General features: G+C 35.4%; 1 pseudogene across 1 annotated transcript in view; it reads left to right on the top strand.

Moving 5' to 3' along the window:
- LOC101710115 (E3 ubiquitin-protein ligase HACE1-like) overlaps positions 1 to 17166 on the top strand; it is a 56432-nt pseudogene that overhangs the window by 38210 nt on the left and 1056 nt on the right. The window contains exons 6-9 of the transcript XR_015445735.1: positions 4469 to 4618; positions 12254 to 12588; positions 13194 to 13262; positions 13498 to 13585. The product of XR_015445735.1 is annotated as an E3 ubiquitin-protein ligase HACE1-like (transcript). The remainder of the gene's footprint in view (positions 1 to 4468; positions 4619 to 12253; positions 12589 to 13193; positions 13263 to 13497; positions 13586 to 17166) is intronic.

The raw sequence follows: 17166 nt of genomic DNA, 5'->3' as shown, positions 1-17166 counted from the left end.
TTAGTGCTGAGATTACAAGTGTGTGGCACCATGCCTGGCCTTAATTTTTTTTCTTAAGATGAGTGATCTAGGATGTTTTGCCTAAAAACGTTCTTTGAATTCTCTCAGTCTGTTTCTTTAAGATAGGTTCCTGCCCTTTACAACTAAATTAATCTGTGGGTTTAAAGTATCTTTAGGGATTTTGGGTATGATGGACCTAGAAGAAAAGCAACAGAAACTAATTTAGGGAGTACAGATGTGAATAACCTTGGGTAACTTTGTATCCTGAAATTGCAGTTTTTTTAAAAGCACAATATTTACATTAGGATATTCCTTGTCTCCTATCAATCTTTATATTTTTTCTTTGCTGTGTTATCTCTCCCAACCCCAAGACTTTGATCCCGTATTCCTAAGGCATGCAGAGGAGTGGAAGGTCCATCTTCTAATGGCTGCTTCAGGCTGGGGGCGGGGGCACTACTGAACCTTGGTTAGCCAGTGATCAAAAGTCTCATTCTGGTTGCTCTAAAGGAGACAAAAGAAAATGGGTTTGTTCGATGAACTGTCATCCTTATTCTGGAAAAAAGGATAAGAACATTAGCAAATCATTGACTTAAACTTTATTTCATAACCCTGTTAAAAAAGCAAGGGCCAAAAACTAAAAGTCACACATTGGTGAATAGTGACTCTAAAAAGTGGTAGAAATCAGATGAAATTAGGCTGCGTGTGACATTAGCCTTTTAATATTGACTTCTGTTTTTGTGAGGTGTGTACCCAGATTCAACAAATGGAGTTTAAGAGCATATAGTCTCCTCTCTGTTTTGTCAATAAGAAATCCAGTGCAGTATTTATTTTTAATTATCACAATAATCAAAGGATACACTAAATAAAGATGTTTCTGTGACCATTGGACCATTAAAATTTTTATTGTTGGACTGAAAACTTGAATTTTGTAGAACTGAAGACATTTTGTAGTGACCTGCTCCAGATAACATAGACGTACAAAGTCTGAAGTAGACAAGCAAGAGTTAGTTCATACCACAGAGGTAACAAAGCATAGTACCTAAAATGTTTATATTTAGAATTTTTATTCGCTATAGGCATATCTGTACAAGAAGCCAAATCTTTACTTGAGAGGTATCTGAAAGTATTTTAAAATAACATAATGAGAATATAAGAGAGGCTGAAGGACACATATTTGGAAGAGCTAGTAGAACTAGGAGTCATGACTTCTTATGGAGGTAGGTTAAGATGTTATGGGTGCAGCTAGAGGCTGTCTGTAGGGGCTGGTGCTATGTTTGGAGCCCCTTTTTATATACATCCTAGCTTTTTTTTTTGTAGTTTTTATACTATTATTAGCTCCCCACCTCCACTCCCCTTTAGGTTGTTTCCTGCTGGGTGTTTAAAGTAAGATCTGTGTTAATAGAAATTTGTCAAGGTCAATTAAGGCTCCTCAGAGGTTACTTTTGGGGCTGTGTTAAGAGCCTCTTAGCTCTTACAGGTTTTTTTCCTGTAATAGTTGTGTCATTTGGCAGGGTGGGTCATGGTCTTGGTTGGGTCATGACTTTCCATGAAAGCATGGGGACATTTCCCTCTTTGGTGACCCTCTTTTATGAAGAATGTATATGAAATGTGTACAGTGGTTTACTCCTGACCTCTTGTGTCCAACAAACTTCCTGCTGGAGAGGTTAGGTGACTCACTAGAATTGTAGGGTCCTGTTGTTAGAATGCTAATTTTAAAGGTTTCTTTTTTTTTTTTTATATTGAGGTATGGTGGCTTTAGAAGAAACAATTATGCTCAACCAGAGAAAGGTGTAATGAAGCTTGGATTTTATAATCTTTTTTAATACAAAGAGATATTTCACTGTTTGGAGTGTGATATTTTTAACCCATTGATTTAGCTTGGAAGTTTTATCTCGATAAAGTAATATAAAATTATTAGGTTATATTAATAATTGATGGAGATGCTTACGTTTCATTGTTTAAGAAAATCCTTCTTACTTGAAAAGATAACTCATGAAATATTCCTTGGATCAGATAAGTAAAATAAATATTTGCTTAAGTGGTGATTTTGCAGAGGAAAATAAAATTCACATCTTTTTCATGCTATTTTGAGTCTTTGTAGTTAACTTTTTCCACAGTAAACACAATAAAAGAAATAGGTACAACTAAACTACATTTCTGTTTTGTTGTCACAATCGTATGATATAAAAATTAGAGTTTAGAAAGACAAATATGTAAAAATCAATTCTGAAATGAAAAGCTTTTGCGAATATGCTATAGCTGTCCCAATGAAATAAGAGTACTGAATGCAATAGCAGTTATATATTATCAACATTGATAGCTGGTAACTAATTTTTATTGACGTGAACAAAATAATTTAGTATATGTGCTGCCAAAGTGAGCACAGAACAAAATAATTTAGTAACTCCTAAAGTTAGAAAACAACATGAATATTGAAATAAAAATATCAAGAAATTTTGGTTCAGGTTTCACCACTTTGTGTTTCTCAAAGTGAAAGACCTGGAAGTAGGCATTTGCTAGCTACACATTATTAATCTTAACTTTTAAAGATTGTTTTAAGAATATCTAAAAATGTTGCAGTGAAGTAGTTAAAATACATATAGGGAAAGAGAGAGTAAGCTTTTGATAATTAAATTTATACAATCACACCATTCTGTCCAAAAGTTTATGCACCTCTTCACTCTGCTTTTGCGCAGCAGTTCTAATCATAACTGGTGTTACAGATTTCAAAATAAAAATCACTTCTTGAATAATTAAAAAATTATTCATAGATATATCATTATATTTGATACAAACTTAGCTGAACTATTGTGGCTTTTCTGTGGAAGAGTATGATAACCATTTATAATATTGGCCAATTCTAACATACAGTCCCAAGTTATGAGAGCTTTCTGATCTGTCAAAGAAAGTTTGTAGCATATTCAATATAATTTAGTGTTAGTTGAATTTGTTGTCTTTTTTAATGATAGGGTATATTTTCTGTTTATAGATTCATAAGAGAACTTATTACATAAAGACCAACTCTGTTATAGATCGTAAATTTAAGATCACTCAATTTGTGAATGTTCTATATGTGAACAATTGGTTACTCTTCTGGGGTGGAAAGTGGATACAGTGTACTGGCAGAGTGTTTTGGGCTTCATAGTTGAAATACTTGAGTTGTTGGTTGGTCTAAAAACATAACATTTATACCATTGCTTCTCTATGAAGTGTCTTCAGATTTCTTCAGAGTTCTAAATAGTTTAATTTATAAATATAATTTTGTGTAGACTTTCAATGGAGATTTTCATGTCCTGGAAATCTATTTGCATCTGTTTTATAGATTCCATTTGTTTCCTATGTTGGGATTCCATCATGTTCCTCAGCTCCTCTCTAGATTTATTAATCATGTCTTGCACTAGGGGCACAATTTCTCCTGTTAGCTGAGAAATTATTTCTGATTTCATTTTTTCCAGATCCCCTTTTGTTGCCAGTTCAGTGGGTCCAGGTGGTTGAGTATCAGAGTGTTCCATCTCATTTCCCTTTGGGGTTGCTGTAGGTGATCTGGGAGTCTGGTTTTGAGACTTATTTACGTGTTTTCTCATTTCGAACGGGGGCGCGGGGGGGGGGGGGGCTGTTAGCGCCTGCACAGATTACCTCCTCTGAGCTGGGAGAGGTGGGACAGGGGCCAGGGGCAGCGGTAGGGATGGTGGCCCAAAAGCCCTTTCCTGTGGGCTGGGATCAGCAGGAGGGATGGTGGCCGGGAAGACCCTTCCTCTGGGCCAGGAGCCCTTTCCTCTGGGCTGGGAGCAGCGGGAGGGATGGTGGCCCGGAAGCCCTTTACTCTGGGTTGGGAGCAGCGGGAGGGATGGTGGCCAGGAATCCCCTTCCTCTGGACCAGGAGCAGTGGGACGGCGGCTCAGAAGCTCCTACCTCTGGGCCGGGAGCAGTGGGACTCAGTACCGTGGTCTGGTGGGCTGGTGTCCTCTGCGTCTTTGTAGTGTGGAACCAGGTGGCTGTACGGGGGGGGGGGGGGGGGGTCCAGTGGATTGTTGCCCAGGCGCAGGCTGATTTGGCGTCTTCCCCGCGACTCAGGACCTCGGTAAGGGCGTGCACAGACCTGCCTGTCTGCAGCGGGCTGATTTGGCGTCTTCCACGCAACTCCTATAAATAAAATGTTTAAAGTGAAAGTTGAAAGGTGTTTTGGAAGTAAAAGATACCAACTGATCTACATGGGGAATTTATGTTTTATGCTTTGACCATCGGTTATATTCTAGGTGTTTAAAAATTAATCCATTTATATACAATTCAAATAATGTATATTTTATATCTTCCTGTTAATCAGTTCTATCTCTTATCATGATAGGGAAGGAATTTTTTTCCAGTTACATTATGAAACAGTAGGCTGAAAATATTTAAAAATAAGTATTTGATGATATAATTTGTTTTATTCTGTCTAATCTGTTCATATTTTAATTTGTATTTTCAGCCTATCTAGCAATTATGGTGCTCAAATGAAGAGCCTTTAAGGATTGTAAGGATATTTTGTCATGTCTTTCAAATTGGTCCTTGCTCCCCCAGTAATGGCATCAATATGGGCTACAATGGAAATAAAACTCCAAGAAGCCAGGTGTTCAAGGTCAGAAAAGTATATGATATTGTTAGGAGGATAGACGTAAAAGAGATGAATTGGACAAAGCATGCATTCATTAATCAGAAACCTCAGGAACAGGAGGTAAATTTGGTTCATATCTGTATCACTTTTTAAGTTAGAGACACCTTTCTCCTTTCAATTCTGTCTAAACAACTGGTTAAATTGGTGAACGTCTATTTTTTTTTACACATAAAGTTTTTATTCCGTTAGTATTTTAAGGGTAGAAATATTTAGTGTATAATTTTTTTGACTTACATGTTTTTAATATCATAGCCACCATTTAAAAATATTTATTAGGGAAAGAAGATAGCCAGTTTTTATTAAGTTTTATTTGTGTGTGTTTGTTTAAGAAGTAAGATTACTTTCATTCACTAGTATAATAACAGTTAATTCTTGGGATCGCTTCAAGGAAGAGTCATTGAGATATTTTCTTAAAATATTTTGGATTGCTTCTGCTGCCTCTTTTATACAAGCTCAAATGGATGGAATCTTTGGAAGAATGAATGACTCCAAATAAAATCCAAAGCAGTGTTACTTACTATCCATGTTATAGTATAATTTTATGAAGTAGACAAAATGAATATATGTAGTTGATATTAATGCTTTTTCATGGCATTATATTTGTTACAAACTCAGATTTTTATGAAATGCATAATTTAATAATTTTCTTTTTTTTTTTTTTTTTAACTTTTTATCCCTTTGGTGCTGTGGATCAAGCCTAGGGCTTTTCACGAGCTAAACAAGTACAGTACCCTGAGTTACATCCACACCTCTTTTGTGTTAGTTTTTAAAGTTTATTTTGCTTAAGAAGTTTTTATGGTGTAAAATTTGCTTTGGGGTTTTCAAGAAAACCTATATTTCCTTAAACTTTTGAGTATAAATACAAGATTATCCATCCAAAAAGTAGTATAAATGTTTTCATATACTACTTCCTTAAAAACTAATTAGGATTGAGAGTTTTACTGTCTGTAAACTTTGAAGCTACATTAATAGTCTTTTTTTAAGTGATTCTTTTCTAACATTGTTTGTTTGTTTGTTTATGGTGCTTGGAATCAAACCCAAGGCCTTGTTTATGATACCTGGAAAATTTTTGGCAACTACTTATGAATAAGTGGTTTGCAATCATTTTGACACTAACAATTTCTTTATTACTAAATACACTATTCTTTTAGAGAGGTATGGAAAAGTGTTTATCTGTCTGTTTCATTTTCTGCTTTTGAAAAATCAGAGTAGGAAAGAAAGCTTTTAGCTAAATGTAGGTTATGTATAATTATATTTCTTTGTTTTTCTCTCATTTCTTTTCTCATTGCACCACCTCCTGGAAGAAGAAAATTATGCATCTTCTTTTGATTCAGACTGACTTTTCACACACCACTTCCTCCAGTACTAGTTGGGATTCGCAATTTACTGTCTTCACAAAATTTCAGTCTGAATTATCGATATACTCTTTGTCAGTGCTATTATGAGTTTTGCTGCTTATTCATATCACGTGAAGTTGTTTTTAATGTGTTCTGGCATTGCTCACTCTTGTTAGGATGAATCTACCCCCGATTTTACTTTTTACTCATCCTTTTTCCTCATCTGTAATGATAAATAGAAAATCAGATCAGGAATGGATATGATCGCTGTTATCCAGGTTGAGTATAGCTTATACTCAATATTGTCTTTTTTTGTTGTTGTTAAAATTTGAATCTTATACCTATTTGATAGTGATATGAGAAATGTCCAAATTAGCCCCTTAATGGGCATTTAATGCTTGATTTAAATGTTACTTTTCTACATAGACAGTCAGTACAGACATAGCAGGGTAGAAAAGGATATTATTATATTTCTTTTTTTAAAAATAGAATCCAAAATTTGTGTATACATGATATGTATGAAATTCTTTTCAGTTTCTTTTTGGTACTGGGCCGAACTCGGGACCTTGCACTTACAAGGCAGGTGCCCACACCACTGAGCTAAATCCCTGGCCTCCAGTTTCTTTTATCTGTTTCTACTTCAGTTTTAAAGGTATTTTCAGCATCATTGACAAGAGCTCTTGCCATTGACTGCTTATTTTTTCTTGAATTATGAACTTCTCTTTGGTAAAACATTTGTATTCCAAAATGCAGCTAATTTTTAAAAATATTAACACGTGTTAACTCCTAAGGAGTTTATTGGTCTGTTTGTATCCACTTTTATGAACTAAATGTCGAACAAAATGATCTGCCTTCTCACAAGGATAAAAGTAGAAACTGCATTACCATCAATGCATGTATGGTTTCCTGTTCATTTTGGGGTGATTCAAGTTGTGAAAATCTTTACTGTTTGCTGAGTTGCTGAAGTGTTAGACTGGAAATACCATTTTAACTTTTACCACATTTTTTTCTAAGGTAGCAGTTGATCCCTACTTTCCATTTCATTAATAGGGACTTTTAACATTTCACTTTACTGTTAGGATTAACTAATGGGTTTTTCATTAAAAATGAGTGGGTTTAAAGCTATATGTTTTCAATAGGTGAAGTTGTTTATATTATTTTCTGATTTTAGAAGTCCTTTAAGTTAATCATAACACAACCATTCTTTCAGTGTTAAGAGACTTTTAACTTTTAGGAACTTTGGAATATTTGAAGATGAAACTTTTTATTGTCTTAGAATGAGCATGGGGAGGACAATTTATGATGTGCTTTTATTTTGAGAAAAGTAAATTTATGACTATTAATGATTTCATGAGATTGTAATTTGGACACAAATTGAGAAATTTAACTTGATGATCTTATCATTTGGATTTTGATATTTGATATTACCAAGTGGAGAAGAGTCAGGCTTAGAGAGTATTTCAGTGTACTATATACAATATTAATGAATTTAGTCATGCTTTCTTGTCAAATTGCACCTCACCTCTGCACACCTTGATATTTTTTAAAAGTTTTAAGTAACTTTGGGATTATATATTATAGTTTTGAAGTATAATTTAAAATGTTTATAAATCATGTATGATCATCATGTCATTGTTATGTTGTATAGAAATATGATTCTGTAGTCAAAATCACTGAATAATATGAAATGGAGTGATATTTTTACAGCGCCGAGGAACTTTCTTCTATAGCAAGTTGGCTCATTTTTGAGTAATAATTGATATGTACAGTGTTGAATGTCCTATTTTATTATTCATAAATCATCGTAGATATGGTGAATGGTGAAAAGGAGCAGGGGGGAGGAAGAAGAGGCGAGGGAGAGAAAGAGAGAGATTGAGAGAGAAAGTAAATCCCATAAAGGTTTACTTTTTTCTCCATTTTCTTGTTTGTTTTTTGGTACTGGGGATCGAACTCGAGACCTTGCGCTTGCAAGGCAGGAGCTAGAACCACTGAGCTAAATCCCTGGCCCCCCGTAAGGTTTTTTTTTGGGGGGGTGGTACCAGGGCTCGAACTCAGGACCTTGAGCTTACAAGGCAGGTGCCTGCACCACTGAGCTAAATCCCCGGCCCCCTCCATTTTCTTCTAATTCTTTGCTGTATTCCTATATAAAAACACTTTTTAGTATTTTTGTCACTATTATTTTCACATAGTTCCATTTTTTCTTTGATATTATTTTTGGATTATTCAAAATTCACCTTTAATTTTTGCTCATTGTCAGTGTTTGAAAATAGGATTGTAACAGGTTTAGATTCAGTGCTCATCTGCATGATCAGCTATATCATGTCTTGACTTAGACTTCATTTCCATCTAATGTGTTGATTATCTAGGTTTTATCACTTTTCATGTAGAGGCCAATCATTCCTTTTTTCCTTTGTTTCAAATAGTTTTACGTTACCACCTGTTCTTTCCATTTTGGAAGTTTATTTTCTGATGTAAAGCTAAATAGTTTGCTTACATACAAAGTTCTTTCTTGTCTATGCCACGTTTAATTTTTGCTTCTGAAGAGAAGCAATAGGCTCATACGTGGATTGTGATTAGAATTCTGAGACAGTTTCAGTGACGGTATCATGTCAGAGTTCATGGCAGTCGGTAATTTTGCCTTTATTTAAGCAGTAGGGACCTTAGTATTCCAACTTTTTTTTTTTAAGTTCTTTTATTGGTACATTTTAGGTATATAATTCATTTACATTTATAGTTGGGTGTTTGTACCTGTACATGATAAATCTTGGTTCTTATTTTTTCCCCATTACCTGTGCACCCTTTACCCCCCAACCCTTCCCTATTTACATAGACATCATTTCCATTTTTTTTTTCTTTTCTCATAGTTTTTCCTTTCCCTCCTTTCCTTTCCCCTTCCCCTCCCTTCACCCCTTCGTCTTTGGACCTTTTTTCCTATTTCAGATTATCAATTATTCATTTTAATCATTTTAACTCTTGTTTACCCTATCAGTTTCTCACACTAGGGAAACTATTTGGTATTTACACATGTGTGTCCTATTTATTTCACTTAAGAGTATGGCCTCGATATGCATCCATTTAGCTATAAATGACTCTAGTTTTCCATTATATACAAAAACCACATCTTCTTTATCCAGTTTCCAGTTGATGGGCACTTGGGCTGTTTCCAAGCTTTAGCTGTTACAAACTGCGCCACTATAAACATGGGTGCACATATATTGCTGTGGTATGATTCTTTTAATTCTTTTGGGAAGATACCCAGCAGGGAAATAGCTGGGTCAAATGGGACCTCTAGTCCTAGTTCTTTGAGGTATCTCCATACTGATTTCCACAGTGGTTGTACCATTCTGCACTCTCACTGGCAATGGAGGAGGGTTCCTTTCTCCCCTTGCTCCTGGGTAGGAAGAACCAGTATAGTGAAAATGGCCGTACTTCCAAAACTACTATATAGATTCAATGCAGTGCCAATTGAAATTCCAACAATATACTTCACAGAACTAGAGAAAACAATCCAAAAATTCATTTGGAACCATAAGAGGCCTAGAATAGCTAAAGCAATTCTAAGCAACAGAGACATGGCTGGGGGTATCACAATCCCCAACATGAAGCTATACTACAAAGCTACTGTGATAAAATCAGCATGCTACTGGCGAAAGAACAGACCTGAGGATCAGTGGAATAGATTAGAAGATGCAGAAACAACTCCAGACACGCTCAGCCACCTCATCTTTGACAAAGGAGCCAACCACCCTCATTGGAGGAAAGATAGCCTATTTAATAAATGATGTTGGAAAAACTGGATTTCAACCTGCCAGAGATTAAAACTAGACCCATACCTATCACCATGCACTGAACTAAGATCAAAGTGCATTAAAGATCTAAATATTAAGACAGAAACACTAAACTTGCTGGAAGATAAGTTAGGTAGAACTCTCGACAACATTGGCATAGGAAAAGACTTCATGAGCAAAACCTCAGCGGCACGGGAACTAGCAGAAAGAATCAGCAACTGGGATCTCATCTTATTAAAAAGCTTCTGCACTGCAAAAGAAACCACCAACAGAGCTAACAGACAACCTACAATACGGGAAAAAAGTTTTAGCAGCTGTACCTCAGACAAAGGACCACTATCTAGAATATATGAAGAATTGAAAAAAATCAGACCCCCCAAATTCAAAGACCCAATTCAAAAGTGAGCATCTGAAATGAGCAGACATTTCTCAGACAAAGAAGTAAAAGCAGCAAATAAACACATGAAAAAATGTTCAACATCACTGGTTATTCGAGCGATGCAGATGAGAACAACGCTGAGATTCCACCTCACCCCAGAAAGAATGGCTACTGTCAAGAAATCAACCAATAGCAAATGCTGGCGGGAGTGTGGGAAGAAAATATTCCAACTTTTGTGCCTAACTATGGTAAAGCCCCCTTTGTAGATGAGAGGGGTGCTTGGTTTAGCCTTATGGAGGGAAAATTTGGCTAAAGCAAAAAAGGAAATACTGCTTCCTTGCCTCCCTAATACATTGATTCAGTGAATGAACTAGACTTTGTTGGTCTGTATGTAGTAGTGGTGATTTAGTTTGTTTTATTTTCAATTTTTGAATAATAACTGGGGTAATTTAATTACTTACCTATTGAATAAGTAAAATGTTTTCAGAAAGATAATGTTCCAGAAATCTGAAAACAAAGCAGCTGAGGATGCATTGAAGGCTTTGTTAGGTAATAATTGGGAAGATTTTCCTGGTAGAATAGGTTATTTAAACATTTTCAAAGTTCTAAAAAATGGATGTATGATCTCTTTCTATAGTAGTTCCTAAAAGTAAGATTATTTCTTGGGTTAAAATTCTTTAAGGGGCACATCTTTCAGAAGCACATGATCTAGTTTCTGTGATCATTTAAGATTCAAAAAGTAAGATCAATTTTCATATTCATTTGCAGAAAAACATCTCACATTCTTAATAGGAATACTGTATTTAAAATACTGTGTAAGACAGACTGTTTGACTGTTAACCCATATGCCCTTTTAAGAACAGTTAATCTTTATTTGGGATAAAAAATATACCAGCAGGTCTTTTAATAAAGTAGGTGGGCATTTATATTTTTGATTCTTTAAAAAACTACGTGTGTGTGTGTGTGTTATTGGGGATCGAACCCAGGGCCTTTGCACTGAGTTACATCCTAGTCCTTTATTATTTTTTATTTTGTGACAGGGTCTCAGTAAGCTGTATCTTCAGGCTAGGCTTGAACTTGTGACTCTTCTGCTTTCACCTCCCAGAGAGTAGGGATTATAACCATGTCTCACCAAGTCCCACTGCAAATTACTATAAAGTTCATGTTTTATCTTTGGTATTTCTTCCTGTTGTTGCATTTATGACGACATGATTTAAAAAATAAAATGTTACTTGCATTAACATTAACTAAATCACAGAAGGAAGTTCATTATTCTCAGTAGGAGTGTTTAAAATAGTCTGGGGGTAAGAAGCAACCCTGCCTTTTTTTAAACTGTTAATCTTTACTTGGAATTAAAAATTTGCTGGGGGCTGGGAGTGTGGTAGAGCATGTGCTTAGCATGTGTAAGAGACCCTGAGTTCGATCTCTACCACCAAAAACTTTGCTAGTCAGTATTTATATAGGTTTGGTATTTATATTTTTTGTTTTAAATATTATTATTAACTTTGGATTATGGTGTGTATATGTGTAAGCATATTTTATGTGAGTATGAATATGCTACATTTTATAATTTTTCTCATGAATTATCAAAATTCTAGAAATACCCATAAAAAGGGAGCACTATCAACTGTTTATTAGGTTATTTAAGAATTTTCATTTTTTTTAGATTGAAAAGAGATATGTTTTATGTAGTTGAAAATTGTTTGCATAATAAAGTAAATGCTGGGGGATTAACATAATTGTGAGTTTTTAAAACTAAATATTTGAAAATTGAAATGAGATTGCTTATGAAATATTTGTTAGATTTACATTTTCCTTTTCTAAAGAATACATAATTAAATATTCACCATATTTTTCTATCATACCTTGTGTGTGCAGATTAAATGTTTGCTATAATGAAGAAATTTGCCATATATATGACATTTATCTATTTTTGCTACTTACCTTTAATCTTTACTGTCATTAACCTTGGACAATAGAAGTATTTAGTATTTTTTCTTTTATACTATTTGGCTATGTGGAGTAGATTTTTGTTTTTGGTTTTTTCGTCTTGTAGTTTAAGAGTGATTAAAAAGCATATTTCTTTTTCTCTCAGCCTCTTGAATTGCTTTGGCACTCATTAGATGAATGGCTAGTTTTAATAGCTACAGAACTGATGAAAAACAAGAAGGATTCAACAGATACCACTTCTATTTTACTGAAACAAAAAGGCCAAGATCAAGGGGCTACTTCCATTCCACCATTTGAACCTCCAGGACCTGGGAGCTATGAACATCTATTGACTGGCACAGGAGAATCTAAACCAGATGCTCTTGCAGGGAAACAGGAAGCCAGTGCAGATTGTCAAGATGTTATTTCTATGACAGCCAACCGGCTAAGTGCTGTCATTCAAGCTTTTTACATGTGCTGCTCCTGTCAGATGCCTCCAGGGTAAGAAGGTTGTAGCTTTTTTTTTCTGATAGATGAAGAACAACTATATTTTTGTAATTTCAGTAACAACAAATAATTATTTGTTGATTCTAGGTTCTATTCTGATCTTATTTTAGGATACTCATTGTACAAATCTAGATCTGGTACAAAATATTTAAATTTTGAACAAGTGATATGTAAGTTATTTCTGTGTAAATGGTGAATGCCACTTTTTATAGGATCTCTTGTACATGTGTGTGTATTTTATATATATATATATAAATCATATATATATATATATATATCATTTATTTATTTATTTTGGTACTGGGGATTGAACTCAGGACCTTGCACTTGCAAGGCAGGTGTGGTGCCACTGAACTAAATCCCCGGCCCTTATATCATTTATTAAGGAGAAGTTAGATATTTTATTTCACTTTAAAAATTGACTAGGTATACCTCAGTTTTCTAAATTATAAAGAAGATCTAAACTCAAATTCTTTGAAAAGGTCTAGAAGGTAGTCCAGTTCTAGAAGCTAGTCCAGTTCAGTATATGTTTATCACATTTGCTGTATCATATCACCAATTTGTATCTGTGTATTCTTATGGTTTTTTACCTCCTACAGAATGACTTCACCTCATTTCATTGAATTTGTCTGCAAACATGGTGAAGTTTTAAAATGCTTTGTTAATAGGTAAGACTTTTTGGGATTTAGAGACTGCCATGGCCGCCTTTTCTCCTTTACATATAATTTCATCTAAAAAGCTATTTCTGTTATAATTGAAAATTGCTTAGTAACAATTGAAAATGTAGTAGGTGGGGATTAATATGTTTTTTGCCTTTACTTCCAGATCTCTGTATCTGAATTTACATTTCAATTATAGTACTCATCTTTCCTGTCCACTCATACAAATATATTTTTCTTTTAGAAACCCCAAAATTATATTTGACCACTTTCACTTTCTCCTTGAATGTCCTGAGTTGATGTCAAGATTCATGCATATCATAAAAGCACAGGTAGAAATTTTCTTCCTCTTGATTTTAGTCTCATGAATTCTTTAAATTGGAATATTTAGTAATTATTAGACTTAAAACTTCTTGTAAGAGGGATGGAATTACATGTTATTTTAAGAAATAAATTTTTTCTGCAAGAAATGTGTATTGAGTGCCTAATATGTGCAGAGGCCTGTGCAAAGACAAAAATTGCCCCATTTCCTGAAATGAGTTACATGGCATACCAGTCATAAGGTGGATGGTCATTAAGAAAATGATTTTATTCCCAAATATATTTGGGAAATGCAACATATGTCCTTTGGAAATTTATAAAGCACAATATCAGTATAGAAAAGGGTCTGAGAAATCCTTTGGTGAAAATAGTTATTTAGCATTGCTAATTTTCTGAACTTGCTTAACCTGACAGCCTTTCCTCTACCAGCTTGTACAGATGCATTCCGTATATCTCAGGTTCAGTGAAATAAGCTGGGGGAAAAGTTTGTTTTGCTTCTTAGTAGCTATGTGATTTGGGGCACATTTTTAGCATCCTTGAGCCTTGAGTTGTCCATCTATAAAATAGGGATGAATGGCACCGACTTCGTAGAACTATTGTAAAAGTGAAGTGTTTAAAGAGTAACTAGCATATATGCTCAATAAATGGTAGTTGTTTGGAGATGGAAATAATTTTTTAGAAATCGGTAGTTATAATATTGTTTCTTTAGGAATTTTAAGGAATGAAGAGCTTAGGTAAAGGGAAGTTTCACAAGGGAGGTAGATTTCTAAGTGACTTTCAAAAGCTTGAAAAACATAGAATACTGTGCAATTAGTAAAGGGGAGTATGAACATTGTAGCAAAAGTATGAGCTGGCAGATGGATAGGTGTCTAAAACTGTAGTGATTGCAGCAGAAATTTTGTTTTAAGTGAGAAGTGAAATAGGTTGGAGTCATATTGTGTTGGTAGCTTAAATCTTTGTTTGCCAAGCAATTCACATTTTCATCTAAAGTTATTTGGAGTTGAATTTGTCAGACTATATCCTGCAGGCCAAATCTAACTTATGCTTTATGTTCAGAGAGGCCACAAACTAAGAATGTTTTTTACATTTTTAAATTGTAAAAAAAGAGAGAGAGTGAGGGCCAGTTGTGTAGCTCAGTGGTAGAGCATTTGCCCACCATGTATAAAGCCCAGGACTTGACCCTGACACCACGCGCACACAAACACACGTGCACACACAGAGACACTTAGACACACAGACACACAAACAGTAACTAAACAAAGGAGAGCATGTGATAGAGAAGATTGTATAGCCCACAAAGTCTCAAAATTTTTACTATCTATCCCTTTACAGGAAAAGAAAACTTGTCCAATTAGTTGACTTTAATCCCTTAATCATAGCATTTGCAGAAGAAAAACCACTGTTGTCCAGGCTTGGCCCTTGCCACTCCTAGATATTGGGCCAAACTTGAACATGGTTTTAGGAGGAATATAGTTTTCTGTATATCTCTTACTAGAGATAGGGAGTGAGTCTTTCTGCTAGAAAAGCATCTGATAACAAAGCACAAATTTGGAAAAAGTCTGTTATAGATTACATCATACCAGATCTTCCACAAAGGTCAATGCGGACTTGTGCCCTGGCCAGTGATGTTTGTGTTCATGATAATTATGCAAAATGAAATAGGAATGTGGTCTTTCACCACTTTTGCTGGCCTGTTTGCCAAACTTGTACTTCTATCTATAGTTTCTTCCCACAAGGTCGGCAGAATTGTCAGTCTCTGAGAAAAGAGCCTTTGTGGTTAAGAATCCTAGCTCTTGTACTCTTGCTTTGTTTCTTCTAAAGAGAGGGTCATTTGTTTAAAACATTTAATTGATGAATGTGAGGACTATCTTCTTGCCTATGTAAGAGATGGTTTTCTTCTTAATAGAAACAATATTTTCTCTATGAACTGTGATCTCTTGCCCATTTAGCCCAACTATGTTGATAAAACCAAGACAAAATTTTCAGTCCATATGCACATGTACATACACAGGTGCTTATGATTTTCTTCCTAAAACCGGTCCATATAAAATCATTTTTTTATTCTTGAGAGATTAATCAAATTAAAGTGAAATAACTAAGGTGAGGCCAGAAATAATCATGACAGAACTCATCCATTTCCTTTTCCTTAACTGTCTTCCTTTTTTTTCACTGTATTTTCTTAATCTCCTCTGGGTTATTGCAAAAGAATTGATAGTGAATTAAGATACCTGCTTCCAAATGTCAAAACCTTGAGGGTTTTGGAGGACCTAGACATTTGTTTGACCCTGTTCATCACTGCAAATCTCACAGCTCTTGTCTATCTACAGCAGGATTATGGTTTCAAACCACAGTCTCACCGATACATCTTAAGGCCTTTATCATGTCTCTGCCTGAGCTCTGTGGATGTCAGCTTGGCTTCTGTCTGTGCCTTCCTTCCAGCCACTTTGATACACTCTGATATGTTTGAGCCACTCTGAAGTCTTTCCCTGCACACACTATCCACAGTGAGGGTGGGAGGGGAAGAAAAGTGCATAGTCTTTGTCCGTGGTTCTGAATAACCTCTGTGCCAAAAGATCCCATGGTGCGTTTGTTTGACAGCCCTGGAGGTTGAACCCAGGGCCGTCACACTGAGCTACATTCTCAGCTTTTATTCTGAGACAGGGCCTCCCTAAGTTTATCTGTCTACACTCCTTTCATCTTGCTCTCTAGCCTATTTCACGCTCCTGGCCTCAAAATTCTATTCTGCTGCTCCTTGGACAAGAACACTAGTTTAGGGTATAGAGGGCCTCCTGGAGAATACTACATTGCCCAGGCTGGTCTCAGACTCCTGGGCTGAGGAGATCTGGGATAAGAGACATGTACTACTGCATCCAGCTAAGGAAGATTTTTAAAGGGTAAAGTTGTTGAGACTGGTAAGTGGATCAGAATTTAGACATTCATAAAGTGTCCTCTTTATTTCCAGAAGTAGATATCACAAAGAAAAAGAAGTTCCAAAAGTTATATGAATGGAGTAATGGGGTCAATTAGTTTTTCTTTTTCTTTTTTTTTTTTTTAGGTAATCTGTCAGTATCTTGGCCGTGGCAATTTTGAATTCATGGGCTCCAGTGCTCAAGTGATCCTCCTGCCTCAGCTTCCCAAGTATCTGAGACTGTAGCTTGGTTTAAAATTTTTATTTTAGGCAAATAAAGTTGGCTGTAAATTGATAATCACTGAAGCTGGATTATACATACTTTGTACATGTTTGGAAAACTCTATAAGAAAATGTTTTAAAAATTGTTTCACACCAGGCATGACGGTGCATGTCTGTAATCTCAGTATCTGGAAATCTGAAGTAGGAAAATAGCACTTTCAAGGCCAGTCTGAGCTACATAGTGAGTTTGAGGCCAGCCTGAGCAACATGGCAACACTTTGTCTCAAATAAAAAAACACCAAATATAAATAAATAGATAGACAGATGATAACAAGTCATTTCAAGTAGTTGGGAATAAAAGGCCCATGGCTTAAATTATACTACATCTATACAATAAAATTTCAGATACATCCTGTGGCTGCAGCTCAGTGGTAAGGAACAGGCTTAGCACACAGATGGCTC

The sequence above is a fragment of the Heterocephalus glaber genome, unplaced genomic scaffold, assembly GCF_053883595.1.
Source record: "Heterocephalus glaber isolate CG9 unplaced genomic scaffold, H.glaber_assembly_v1.0 deba00001645, whole genome shotgun sequence".
Classification (NCBI taxonomy): Eukaryota; Metazoa; Chordata; class Mammalia; order Rodentia; family Bathyergidae; genus Heterocephalus; species Heterocephalus glaber.
Note: the sequence above shows the minus strand (reverse complement) of the source record. Positions and strands in the feature narration are given on the sequence as shown.